Here is a 12,143-nt window from a genome sequence, read left to right as displayed (position 1 = left end):
GGTACAGATGTGTGTTTTGTGTTACACAGAAATGGGAAGGGTTAAGAGCATGCTGTGTAATAAAGACGTGACAGGCTGAATGCCTAGTAAGAGAATGTATGCTGTTTTCCAGTTAGTCCAGTTACCCTCACCTGGTCTTGATAATGGTTTCCAGAGGCATAATTGGACATAATGTATATGCTGGGCAGAAGCCAGAAGGGGAGAGATGGGGAGATAACTTTTTGACTTAAACAGGTAAAAGAGCAAAAGGCAGCTGAAGTTAGCAATCCTATAACTTGAGGGACTGGGACTATTTTCACTTTCCTGTCTTCTCCCCTAGCATTATAGCTGCTCTTAGAAATCTTTGAGTTTTTATAGATACTTAAAAAAAATAAAATCCAAACAACAATAGATTGCCCAGTAGAAAATTATTTACATGAAAACTCCTGCCTAAGCATAATTTTTTCTTGAGATGACATCTACTTTGAAAATACAACACAATTTCATCTCAGATGTAAAAGTAACACCCTCCTCCTTATTTTTTTATTTTATTTTTTTGCTGACAACAAGAGATACGGAGCTTGCTGACAGTATGTGGCTGATAGCTGTATCAGTCATTCCTAAATAGTCTATGAATCCATGTACAGTATAAAATATCATTGATTTATGTAATTGGGAATTTTTAGCAATACAGTTTTGTGTAATTATGTTTGTTTTTCCCTATCCAGAACCTGCTTCCCTAGTGAATCTGGGAACAGCCTCTTCTAGTACAGAGCCACTATTTATTCCGCCCTTGTGCTTCCCTTGAGTATAAGTTATGATATATCAGCATTGTCTTTGAGGTCTACTGAATCTGTGGATATGCAGTACTCCGAAGAGTGGAGACGGAATGAAGTTGAAAGGATTCATGAATAAAAAGTAAGTGGATGATACTTCAAACTAAAGCACAAATACTGCATTGCCTAAATGGAGAGAAATTGCTCCTTTTGCTCAAGTAGGAGCAGTGGCAGTAACAATAAGCTAGGATTATTTTGGCCTTTGGTTTCTGGCTCAGTTGTTATCAGAGCGTGGCACACAGCAGCTACTTGGAATACTTTCTTTTCACATGATGGTCTCAGGTGAACTTTGGTGAGGAAAATAAATATCCTACTGGGTATAAAGCCGTATATGTCTGTGAGAGAAGCTTTGCCAACTCTAAGTGATACCCCTGTAACCTGCAGCACCTCCGAAAATAAATAATCTTTTAAATCCCAAATTCTTGATAAATGGAAAACACTATTCTGCTCCTGGTATTGTCAATTTTCTCTCCTTTTGCAGGGAACCTGACTATTCATGCTCAGTATATAAACATACTGCATGAGGTAAATAGGTATCAAGGCTAGTGCTGTTTTTGAACATAGATCATCATTTTACTTACTCCCTTACATCATTTAACTCTGTTCTTCTGACCCTGGGACCTGGTAATACACACTGCAACCAATAACCATAACTCCATGATCCGTATAGAATGCGTGAGGGATGGTGGCAAGTATATAATTTATTACCTTCAGTAGTGCTGTGTTATTATTATGTGACTGTTAGAGCATTCATAGTTTGACAGATTCCTATTAGCCAGTCAGTCAGAGTATGTAGTGTATTATTTTATCAATACCTGATGCATATCTATAAAGTTTGTGATCACTGCTGTAAAAGAACAGCTGAATTGGTTGGGATGGCATAATCTCCCTTCCTGAGGTCTCACCTGAAATATCAGCTTAAGCTGACTAATCTCTTTTAAGGCTAGGAAAAGTCTGGGTAACTTTCTTCCTCTCTTATCCTGAATCCCTGAAAGGAAGTGTCAAAATAGTACATGAAGTTATTTTCATTGTGCTCCCATTCCAATAGCAGAAGCTAAAATTACAAGAAATCTTGTACTGGAAGACAGCCTGTTCTCACAAGATTTCCAGACCATTAACTCAAGAATCAGTTTGTTTGGATTAGGATTGCACAAACAGCCAAACTTCAGGTGCTTATCCAAAAAGCATTGAACCAAATCCTTTGAGCTTTCCCCACATACTTAATATGTTATGCAAATACTGACTATATGTGGAAATGAGCAAAATCAGAAAAACCTCCTTGTCCAGAACAAGCAGGTTTCATTCTTGCTGGACCAAAAAAAAAAAAAAAGCTGTCATGTTTTCTGCTGGATGGACAGAAACAGTAAAAGTGAGGGGAGACACAGACAAAGAGAGCTGAGGGATGGAACGTGAGAGGGGCTGAGGAAGACTGGAGCCAGAAAGCAGTTATCTACCAGAGGATGGGAAGAAGATTCAGAGCTGCATATAGACATAAAATGGTCTGTCATATTACAGGAAGCTGGGCAACACAACCTCTGTGCCAGGGCTCAGCTAGGGAACTCTGTGTGGGCTGTAGGGAAGGTGAGCATGGGGCTGTCAGCCCTCTGAGGGATGGGTGCTGCTGACATTCTCCCAGGGCTAGAATAGCTGGCCAGAGCCTGCTAGATTGCTGCTTTCTCCCTGTTTTGGGCAGGGGTGTTGGACTACGTGATCTGCAGAGGTCTCTCTAGGCTCTCTGACTCCAGTTCTGTGAAATTATCAAGTGAGACGTTGTGTTTCTGTGTTTCATGAAGATGTGACATAGGCTGAGTAAATGGCAAGGCTCAGCCACCAGCTCCTGTCACATCACTAAATAACTTTTTGGTCTAGCTTGCACACTTTATCCTCCTGCATTTCTAAAACTGAGAAAGAATATATCAGCCTTTAATGTTTATTTCAGCATTATGAGGTATAATATTCTAGGGGAAATACATTTAAAGAGTATCAATCAAAATTAAAGAAACTACATGGGAAAAATGCAAGTTATTCTTTTTCTTTTCATTTGTAATTTCCATTGCATAGGCAACCTGACAAAACATGTTGCACATAATAATAATGTCAGTTTTTACTAAGAAAGTAATCAATGTGATCAAACAAATTTTAATCTAGGTATCTGAAACAAAGTATTTATTATTATATAGATTCTTACCTAATGCATTACAATGGTATGTTAACAAGCTGGTATGAAGTGTAAATCTTTAAGGTGAAAAAGCATGATTGTTAAATGATCATGAGTCCTGCCTCATCCAATGCATGACTGGCAGTAGCACAGAGAGAAGGGTTTGCATGTGAAGCAGTACTACTGATCTTGCTCCTGAGGAATAATGCAATAAAGTACTGGCACAGCTGTGTTTTTTAATGATTTCATGAATGGTCAAGCAAATAAGGCATGATACTTTATATTACCTCATGGTGAAATAAGACACAAAGCTGGAATCAACAAGAGGCTCCTTTTTGCCTTGCCAGAAAGACGCTCAAAAAGCTGACAGACACTCAAAAGCCAGTGGAAAGAGAACAGGGTTTATGAATTCATGCTATATAGGAGTTAAAGTGTTTCAATTCCAGTTAGCTGACCTGACCTAAAACAGCTTCTCTCCACCTAGCATTAGACATATATGTGGCAAGAATTTAGGGATTACAGTCACCACTGAATCCCTTTATAATAAGTAAAGAGAATAAACATTTTTAGGGAGAGATTCTTTTGATTGGTTTCAGTTGTTTTCTGTAGGACAATATGATTTGTGAGTTGATAGTTGTTAATCTCATCAATGACTATAAGGTTCATCCTGTCTACACTTATGCTGATGTCAGGCATCAGGCATGTTAGGCATCAGAAGAGGTTTTCTGAGAAGGTACTCAAACTTTTGAAAAAAACTTACAGAAGTGCTTATTTCTCTGTGCTCAATGAGAAGCGTGGCCAACTATTCAACATCTTCCCCAGGAAAAATGGGTCAATTTTTGATCAGCTCTGCCAAGCTGGGCTGACTGGAAGAAACTGTGGATGTCACCCTGACTTCTTCAACACAGCATTTACAGCTCTGTTTGAGAGGAATGTGAGTGAAATGCTCCTCTGTGTTATTCTCTTCCCACATCTTTGGTACCATAAAAAAATTTGTTCCTCGGTAGCACACCATTACTTATGCATTTCGAAAATCCACCAGAAAGACTTGAGGTGAAACGTGGAAGATCCTTGTCACAGTGTCTCTCCACTGAATCCCTGTGTGAGACGAGGCACTGATGCATGCAAAAGAGCTGTTGGTGGAGTTGGTAGTGCCACTCCAGAATGGCTTCCCTACCTCTGCCACAGTCATAGTCCTTTCAGAAAGGATTTCAGCACAGACTATCTACCGAAGTAGATATCCAGAGTTGCTGAAAGTCCTGAACCCTGTATATCTTCAGTAATAACTTGGCTATTTATCTGGAGCTCTCTGGTTTCTCGGTGTCTTCTGCAGCTGCTGCTTCTGAGCATAACCTGTAACAGTGAAGCTGAGCTAAAGAGCTCATGCCATGCTCTTGAATAGGTGGGTGGGGAGGTGTTGAAGTAGTAATGTTTGTCCTAGGGATGTGTTGTTGATTTCAAGAAAATTGTGTCTCAGGAATCACAAGCCCACAGGAAATAACAAAGGGTCCACAGGGTCACTGAACATGGGCCTCTGAAATATCAGAAAAACCTATCTTATAATTCTTCTGTTAGAAGAATCAGCTCCATCTTAAGTGGGAGTGTTCTTCCACTCCTTTCTGCCCCTTTTGTGCAGAAAAAAGGTACAGGTGCCTCTAAAGGGTTGTCATAAAGTGCAGGTGCAGACGCTCAGCAGATTTCCCATTTCCAGCTTGTGATCCATGAATCTCACCACTGTTGAGTACCTAGAGGAGCATTTCAGGACTGGGTTCACTCTAGGTGGAGCACATAATTGAAACTGCCTTGAATCTAACACTGAAAGTCCTCAGATGAAGAGCAGGTCAGATACCCCCCCCCCCCCACTTACTATTTCTTACTGTCCATTTTAAGCAGCTTCTCACTCAGCAGTAGGTTTTTGAGTCTCTTTGGGGATGGCAAAGTCTCTTTGCTGACTGTATAAGGATGCTAATTTGGGGTCATCATTCTGGGGCTAAGTATCTGTAGGTGCTGTAAAGTTTAACACACATGCCTAGTGCAGGTACTCTGCTTCCTGCTATTCTGTGTTCAAATGTTCTTCCTAAATGTTATGGAAACCAAGGATGGAGTCTATATTTTTCTGTCTTCATTGTAAAGATTAATGTCTCAGCCAAACAAGAATTTGTGCACAGCAATAAGCTGCTACTTAATGCTTTTCTCCTATTGCAAAATATGTCTGACAACTGAGAAGAACTTGCTGGGAATTTTCCAACATGATGTTTATCTGTATGAAACATGCTCCTTAGAAGTGAAAACTAATAAATATAGTTTACTGACAAATATATTTTTTTTCTTCCAAGAAGAAAGTTTTTAGATCAATTCAGCTAAAACTGAAACATTTGCTGAAGGAGCCAGCAATATTTATTCTGAGTCACTACAACATCCCTTCTCTCATGGGAAGGATTCAGGGCCAAATGTCATGTCCATGAAACAACACTGAGCAGGAATTACAGGGCTTTGGTTCACATAACATATCCTTTCCACCAAGCAAAATGGAACATGTCAGTGTGGGAAGGATAAATGGCAATCTTGGGCTGTCATGCAGTAGGATCTTATTATAGATACAGAGATAATGAAACTAATGTATCCTGAGGCAGTGTTACTTAAAAGAATATCAGAACAGGAGAATGTGAACTGAATTTCATTTACTGAGACTTTTTCTGGTATATTTGGGGCTAAGTTTCTGCAAACCATACAGAGTCTTGGTCCTTCAGAGCTGAAATTATATTTGGACAGCTGGCAACAGGATAAGGCTACACAAGGCTTCCCCACCTTTTGAAGGCTTTTTGTCAGGCAAAGTATGTTTGTCTATGTGACCCATTTTATCACTCAATCGGTCCTTCACTGAGATACGCAAAGTAGAAGGTAGGCTGGAGGAACTGAACCCCATATAAATTTTCCACAAAGCTCGTATGTCTGTTAAACAAATGGTAGAGAGGGTGGGAAGAGCTGATCTGGAAACTAATAAGGTCAACAGATGCACTTTTTGAAGATGATTAGATATGACAGAAATAAAGTTGCTCTTATAACTTATTGAGAGCGGATATGTTTGGTTTTGGGTACATTCTGAGATATGAGATAATGCTATCTTTCCTGTTCCCTTCTGATAGACCCATATTTTCACAGTGCAGGTTAGGATACCAGCATTTATTTCATGGCTATATGTATAAGCAATCTGTAGGCTTTATTTTAAAGTCTGTCTGGGTACACCAGACCACCTCCCTCCAGCAGCTGACATAACCTATCGTTATGTGCAAGAAACATGTTAATTCTCATAATTAACACCATTTTGGGGTCAATGCAGGTGAAGAGATTTAATACACCTTTTAAGATTACTCACAATATTTTCTTCATCTTCTGCCCACCCTTATTTTATTCACTCTCACAATAGCTAGTCGGCATAACTTCCTCCTTATGCCTCAAATGCTATGCTGTCACCAGCAGTTATAAAGGGAACAAAACAACCTGAAAGGAAAATTTCCATATGGGAAATTTTTCTTAGCGGGGTATGTTTTATTTTATGGAATCTAGGAAAGTAGCTTGAGACATTTAGAGGTAGACCCAAAATGTTCTGCTGAAGGTTTGAAGTTTTTATGATCCCAAGGGTAAAAAAAATGTGTAAAGCCCCATGAACATTAGTCTACATGATATCTACTATCTGTATTAAACAAGTACTCACAAACCTCAGAAAGGATTGAATTCTGTTATGCTGGGCACACTTCAAACATATGATAAAAGGTGACTTCTGTCTCCTGAGTTTAAGCTTAAAATCTGACAGGATTACTAGAACATTACAATAGTCCTGTCTCTGGAATGCTGATTTGTGGCCTTGATCAAACCACTTAGCCTTTTAGTTGCTTGAAAAAAAATTACTTCTGCACTTAAAAGTAGGAAAAGTCAATAGAGCCACTCACACATGCAGAGGAATTTTGTAGCTCTGAAACCTTAGTAGTGAATGTAACATCCTCTTCTTGAGGAGCCTTGTTCTCCCTCATGCTCTGTTGTATCTTCTGGCTGAGCTCCTTGCATAAGATTTTTTTAGCCCATTTAAATCAAAATGAGACATGTTAAAAATACCCCCAACCCTAATATTTACGCTACCTAGCTTCTGTGGACTGATTCAGATTTGGGAGGAAGCACAAGGTGATTTCAGTTAGCAGATCTGACTGGACAGGAAACTTGATCAGATGGTACAGATGACAGCCAGAGTATAGCAGAGTAAGATGCAAACCATTCGAGTTAGTCTATCTGTAGCTCAAGAGACCATGAATAACCATATATTTCTAGATTTTGAGCTACATGCTTGGATCTAAAAATTAACGGATGCTGGTTCTTGTCTTTAGACTGATACCCTTAAAAATTTACAGATGTATAATGTCAACACTTTGAGCCTGCTGGAAGAAAAGTACAAAATGTCCTACTGCTTTTATTAAAGCCAGTCTTTATTAAAAAAAATCTCAAGAAGGGACGATATTTGGATAGAGGTAAGGAGAAGAGTAGTGGGTGTAGAAGGAAGAACTGGAAACTTACGGAGTGATTTGGTTTGAGAAGCAGATGCTCACCTAGAATAACCAGCCATGGAAATGACAACTGTGAAAGAAAGGCTTAAATCTGATGAGAAAGGAAAGAATGTGATGTGGAGATGTAGACCATGGATCAAGACAAATGACTGCAGCAGCCGGGCTGTGAATAGAAGAGGAGTACTTCCAGAGGTCCTTGGTGGAAGACAAACTTGCAGTGTCAGTGCTCTAGATAAGTCTCTGGGCATACATAAACATTTAGAATAGTAGAAGAAAAGATGGAGTCCTTTAGTATCTGGATGTTGAGGAAAGTAAGAACACAATCAAAAAATCTTGCTTTGTAAGAAAGGCTTCTCAAAAATATATCTTATCAGAGTTGTTAGCTACATATTCTTCACCTCCATGTTTTTCAGCGTCTGCCATATAACCCATTTTTCTTCCAGAGAAGACCTGACTTCTGCAGCAGTTCAACATGGTTTGGAAGAGCCCTCTGAGGACATAAACCAAAAGTGTCTCCTATAAATGTCAGCATAGTATATATCTGTAGGCACCTGTCATCCTTCACACACACAGCAGATGTTTATCTAATTCACCATATTTATTAATCTGAAGTGTACAGTGTCCAAGAAAACACTGGACATCCCCACTTTAATCTGTTCTCTCAACTTTCCCTGAAAGTCCATCTAAAAGAGACCCTGAGTGTTTGTGATTTGTCAAGGATTCGATAATTGGCAGGAAAAAATAGCTTTGGGCACATGTCCCCTTCCTCCCTCTCTGTCTCAAACTTTGTGATCTCGTTTAGCTTTGTACTGTCATGTCAGCTTCTTCTGTATTCGCTAGGGTTCAACATGTATCTTGTGATGGCTCTGCAGAAAGTATTCTTGTAACCTTGAGCACTTTCCACTCTTTCCTCATGCTGATTGCTGTTTCCATGGAAGTCTGTGATGTGTTTTATTCAAAGTATAATTTGTAGTATGTTTGCTTAGAACAGAGGACAGGAAAAATAAATTCTTCAAGGCAGAGTTAAGGAAAATAAAATTAAAAATCATCAACTCCCCCTCTAAACTTTTATTCCCCCCTTCCCTACCAAATCCCCAATTAATACCAGTTCTGTTTAGGACAGAAGTGTTCAATGACAACACAAAGGAAGACATGTCAGGTCACAAACACAAAACATAAAATATCTCCACTCTTGTTAATTATGACCCAGTCTTACCGAAAAACAGATGGAACTGCTTTCAAAGCGCTGTGTGTGTGCTTATGTGTGTGTGCATATGTATGTCTGTCTTACGAATGGCTAATTCAAATCAAACTTGGGATTCTAGTCAAGACAACAGCTTCACTGCCTGAACCAGCTTGTTTCTGTACTCTTATCATTACCAAAAAGACAGAAGACTGCAATCAAGTTTCATTCAGCTCCAAAGAAAAAAGAATATATCCCACACTTTCCAGTAACAGCCTGCTATGCACTACTTGCCTATATGACAAACATATGGAGAGGCACATACTTTGGGCCTGGATCTCCTTGAAATTTCCCTGCTAACTATAGCATCTGCAGCTTGAGTAATGCAGCGAAAAAAAAAACACCAACAAATCAACCTCTCCCTTTTCCCCTTCTTCTTGTTACAGGACAATAGGGTAAGACTTTAGTTAATATGATATAACTTAACATAATAGGCAGAGAACCATCTGCTTGTACGAAGATGTACAATGCCAGCTGTGGGGGCTCAGGAGTGCCTCTGCACTTCACACTAGCTATAGTGGATTATCCAAAATGCAGTGGTGCCTTCGCCCATACCCTCATCTCAGCCATGACCCAGAGTGTTTTATGTATTTCAGGAGCGTATCTCTGGTCTTTCAGTGACTCTTTCACAAGGCCTTGTTGTATAGTTCATTACTATGAAGTGTCAGGAATTCAGAGAGAGGAACATGCGAGAACAGAAGTAGGTGCTTCCAGACTGTAACAGCAGTGCTGTTAATTGGGACACTTGCAAAATAGTGTCATATGTGTCATTGCTTCTGACTATACCCCAGAAACACCTCTAGAAAAATACAAAATGCTAACCTGATTTTCTTTTTCCTAGCTTACAGTTGTTTTACAGGAGGCTGCCTCTCTTGCCCTTCAGAATGGATATTGTTTGGAAGTATTTAGAGACAAATACTATTTTCCAGGACCACTGACACTGGGACACAGGCATCAAGGAAAAAATAAAACAAAGCAATCCCAGATGCAATGGAATGAACAGCTAAAAGGCAGGAAGGTAACATATTTGCTTTTGTGCCTTGCCCCAACTGGGTGGCATTCTAATAGGTTTCTTATTCTGCTTTCTTCTGCTAAGAGACTGGAAGACATATGTCACTTTTCCACCTTAACTGTGCATTTTCTAGTTTGTTTGGATTTATGTCATAACCTTAATGGGATTTAAATGGAATTTTTATATGTGAATAATACTCTGCATTAATGCAAGAACTTTAGGTTGCTGTGCTACCAGCCTGATTTGCATAAAGGTTTTTTAAATATGAAAGAAGAATAGCCAGGCTATTGTAGATGGCAAAGTGAAAAAAGACACTAGCATAACAGTAAGAGGAAGAGACAACCCTTCCCCCTAAGTGTTGGCTTGCCAAAGGGTTAATTCTCCAATTCTTAAGTTCAACTGGGTGTGAGAGGAAAACCTGGAGGTCATGCCAGTCATGAATATTTAGTTGCTGGAGGGTCAAGGCAGGATTAAATGGTGCAGCAGCCAGGTCAATGTCATGGGTTTATATTTTCTCATAAAACATTTTCTGTTCTGGTGTACTCTCTGTGATCTGTAAATGTGTAGCTCACATAGCATTTACACACACACATACACGCTGGTGTGGATAAGTGTCTGTTTCCCGTAAGTATGTGTCATATCACAGATTTTTAGAAATTATCCACAAATAGTAATGCCAATAAGTAATGCCATTGTCTTACACTGAAAACTGTGCTATTATGCAATTACATATGATTTAAGTTTGGTATACATTGCATTGTCTGTTCAAGACACTGTCCAAGCCCTGGTTTACCCTAGAATATGCCAAGTAGGAGCAGGAGGATATTTACCTATTTTCATTGTTATTATTTTCAGAAGGGAAAGGGGGACAGAGAGTTCTGAAGATTTGTCCTGACAATTTTTGTGGCAGATCTATGTATAGTACTGCAGCTCTTCTGGCTCTTGGTTCTTTGCCTTAAACAAAACATCATCCTTTTGGTTTTCGAGCCTGAATTGTGTGAGAGCAGCTCTGAGTTACTGATGGTAGTGCAGCCAGTGAACTTTCCTGCTGGCATGTTTTTCATTCTTAGTATACCATTATTATTTTAAAATGAATTATGTATATAACACATTTAGTGTACAGACTACTCTGCATGTGAATAATAAAGCACAGTCTCTGCTCTGAGGAGCTGACAGGCTAAGGGCTTGATCCAGTAAACACTTATTCCTGGGTGATTTGCTTAGCCTGCTATCATGAGTAATCTGTTGATCTGGCCCGAAACTAATTAGATAACTTGACAAATAAGAACAATAGGACATGCTGGGTAGTGAAGGAAGAAAAGGATGAGACACAACAGTACATAAAGATTTAGGAAGAAAGGATAAACACAAGCTGGTTTGGATTTGGTTCACTTTTTAGTGGCAGTCTCTGCATGGAAACGCAGGGAAGGTTGGAGCTCAGGCCCTAGAATCAAGTGTTTTGGTTGTCATCCAGGTCTTACATCTCACTGTGCATTCAGCAGGTCTGCATGGCAGGTAATGGCTTTGGGCTGACCTGACTTGTTTTCTGTCTCCGCAGTCAGTGCCTGAGGAGTCTTCTCAATCATCTTTTAAAAGTAGCTGAGATTGAATATACACACACAGCATTTTCAAACTGTCCTGTTTGCAAGCTATTAGTTGAATTTCCAGGATGGTCCTAAGCTCAAGGAGGAGGCTTACACTTGCAAATAAGTTATCTCCCTGCCCACGGGGAACAAAATTGAAACATCCAGATGCACATATGACCACCATGTGAAAAAAAAAAAATATCAGGGAATGACACTACTTTTGGAGTTGAGTCCTGGCTCCTTTTATCTGCTACAGAAGCAGAAAGGAGAGTGCCAGGACACTGGCCTTGTTTTCTCACCCAGGATTCCTGCAGGACAAGGGCCCAAGCACTGATCTGAGATTTCATGTGTAGGTACAACAGAGCTTACAGCACTTCATTGGGGTTGGGGGTTGGCTAAGCACTGCTTGAAGATGGTTAGTTTGTGTTGGACACTAACATTTTGTTTGTGCTTGAAGATCTTGTTTGTATTGCTGTAAGTGATGCTCATACTTGCAGAGGCCACTGCTGACCTTGTTTGCATGGGTTCTGCATTTGAAGGCAACAATAGGGTATGGAGAGGTGACCAAGAGCACATTATCATTGGAGATGAGGTGGAAGAATGGAGAGGCCTGTAACTGGCTTAGGAAGTCTTTGACTGATGGACTTTTTAACATACTGCCTATTGGTACCCTTGAAGAAGTTTTCTGGTACGTGGCTCTGTTTGCATTTTTCACAAGTTCTGGCCTAAAGGGTCTTGAATAGAGAAGTCCAGTTAAAACCATGGACAAAATA

The 12,143-nt window shown here is 39.7% G+C and overlaps 1 long non-coding RNA gene across 10 annotated transcripts in view; it reads left to right on the top strand.

Moving 5' to 3' along the window:
• The window catches only part of LOC106016692 (uncharacterized), a 255,490-nt gene that overhangs the window by 119,924 nt on the left and 123,423 nt on the right, over nucleotides 1–12,143 (top strand). For 9 of the 10 annotated variants that reach the window (XR_011808324.1, XR_011808331.1, XR_011808325.1 and 6 more), the window contains 2 exons: nucleotides 708–897; nucleotides 9,614–9,790. This is a non-coding gene — a long non-coding RNA (uncharacterized lncRNA). The remainder of the gene's footprint in view (nucleotides 1–707; nucleotides 898–9,613; nucleotides 9,791–12,143) is intronic. The other variant, XR_011808329.1, reaches the window with a different exon arrangement.

This window comes from Anas platyrhynchos, chromosome 3 (genome assembly GCF_047663525.1).
Source record: "Anas platyrhynchos isolate ZD024472 breed Pekin duck chromosome 3, IASCAAS_PekinDuck_T2T, whole genome shotgun sequence".
Taxonomy (NCBI): domain Eukaryota; kingdom Metazoa; phylum Chordata; class Aves; order Anseriformes; family Anatidae; genus Anas; species Anas platyrhynchos.
This window is presented reverse-complemented; position numbering and strand designations above follow the sequence as displayed.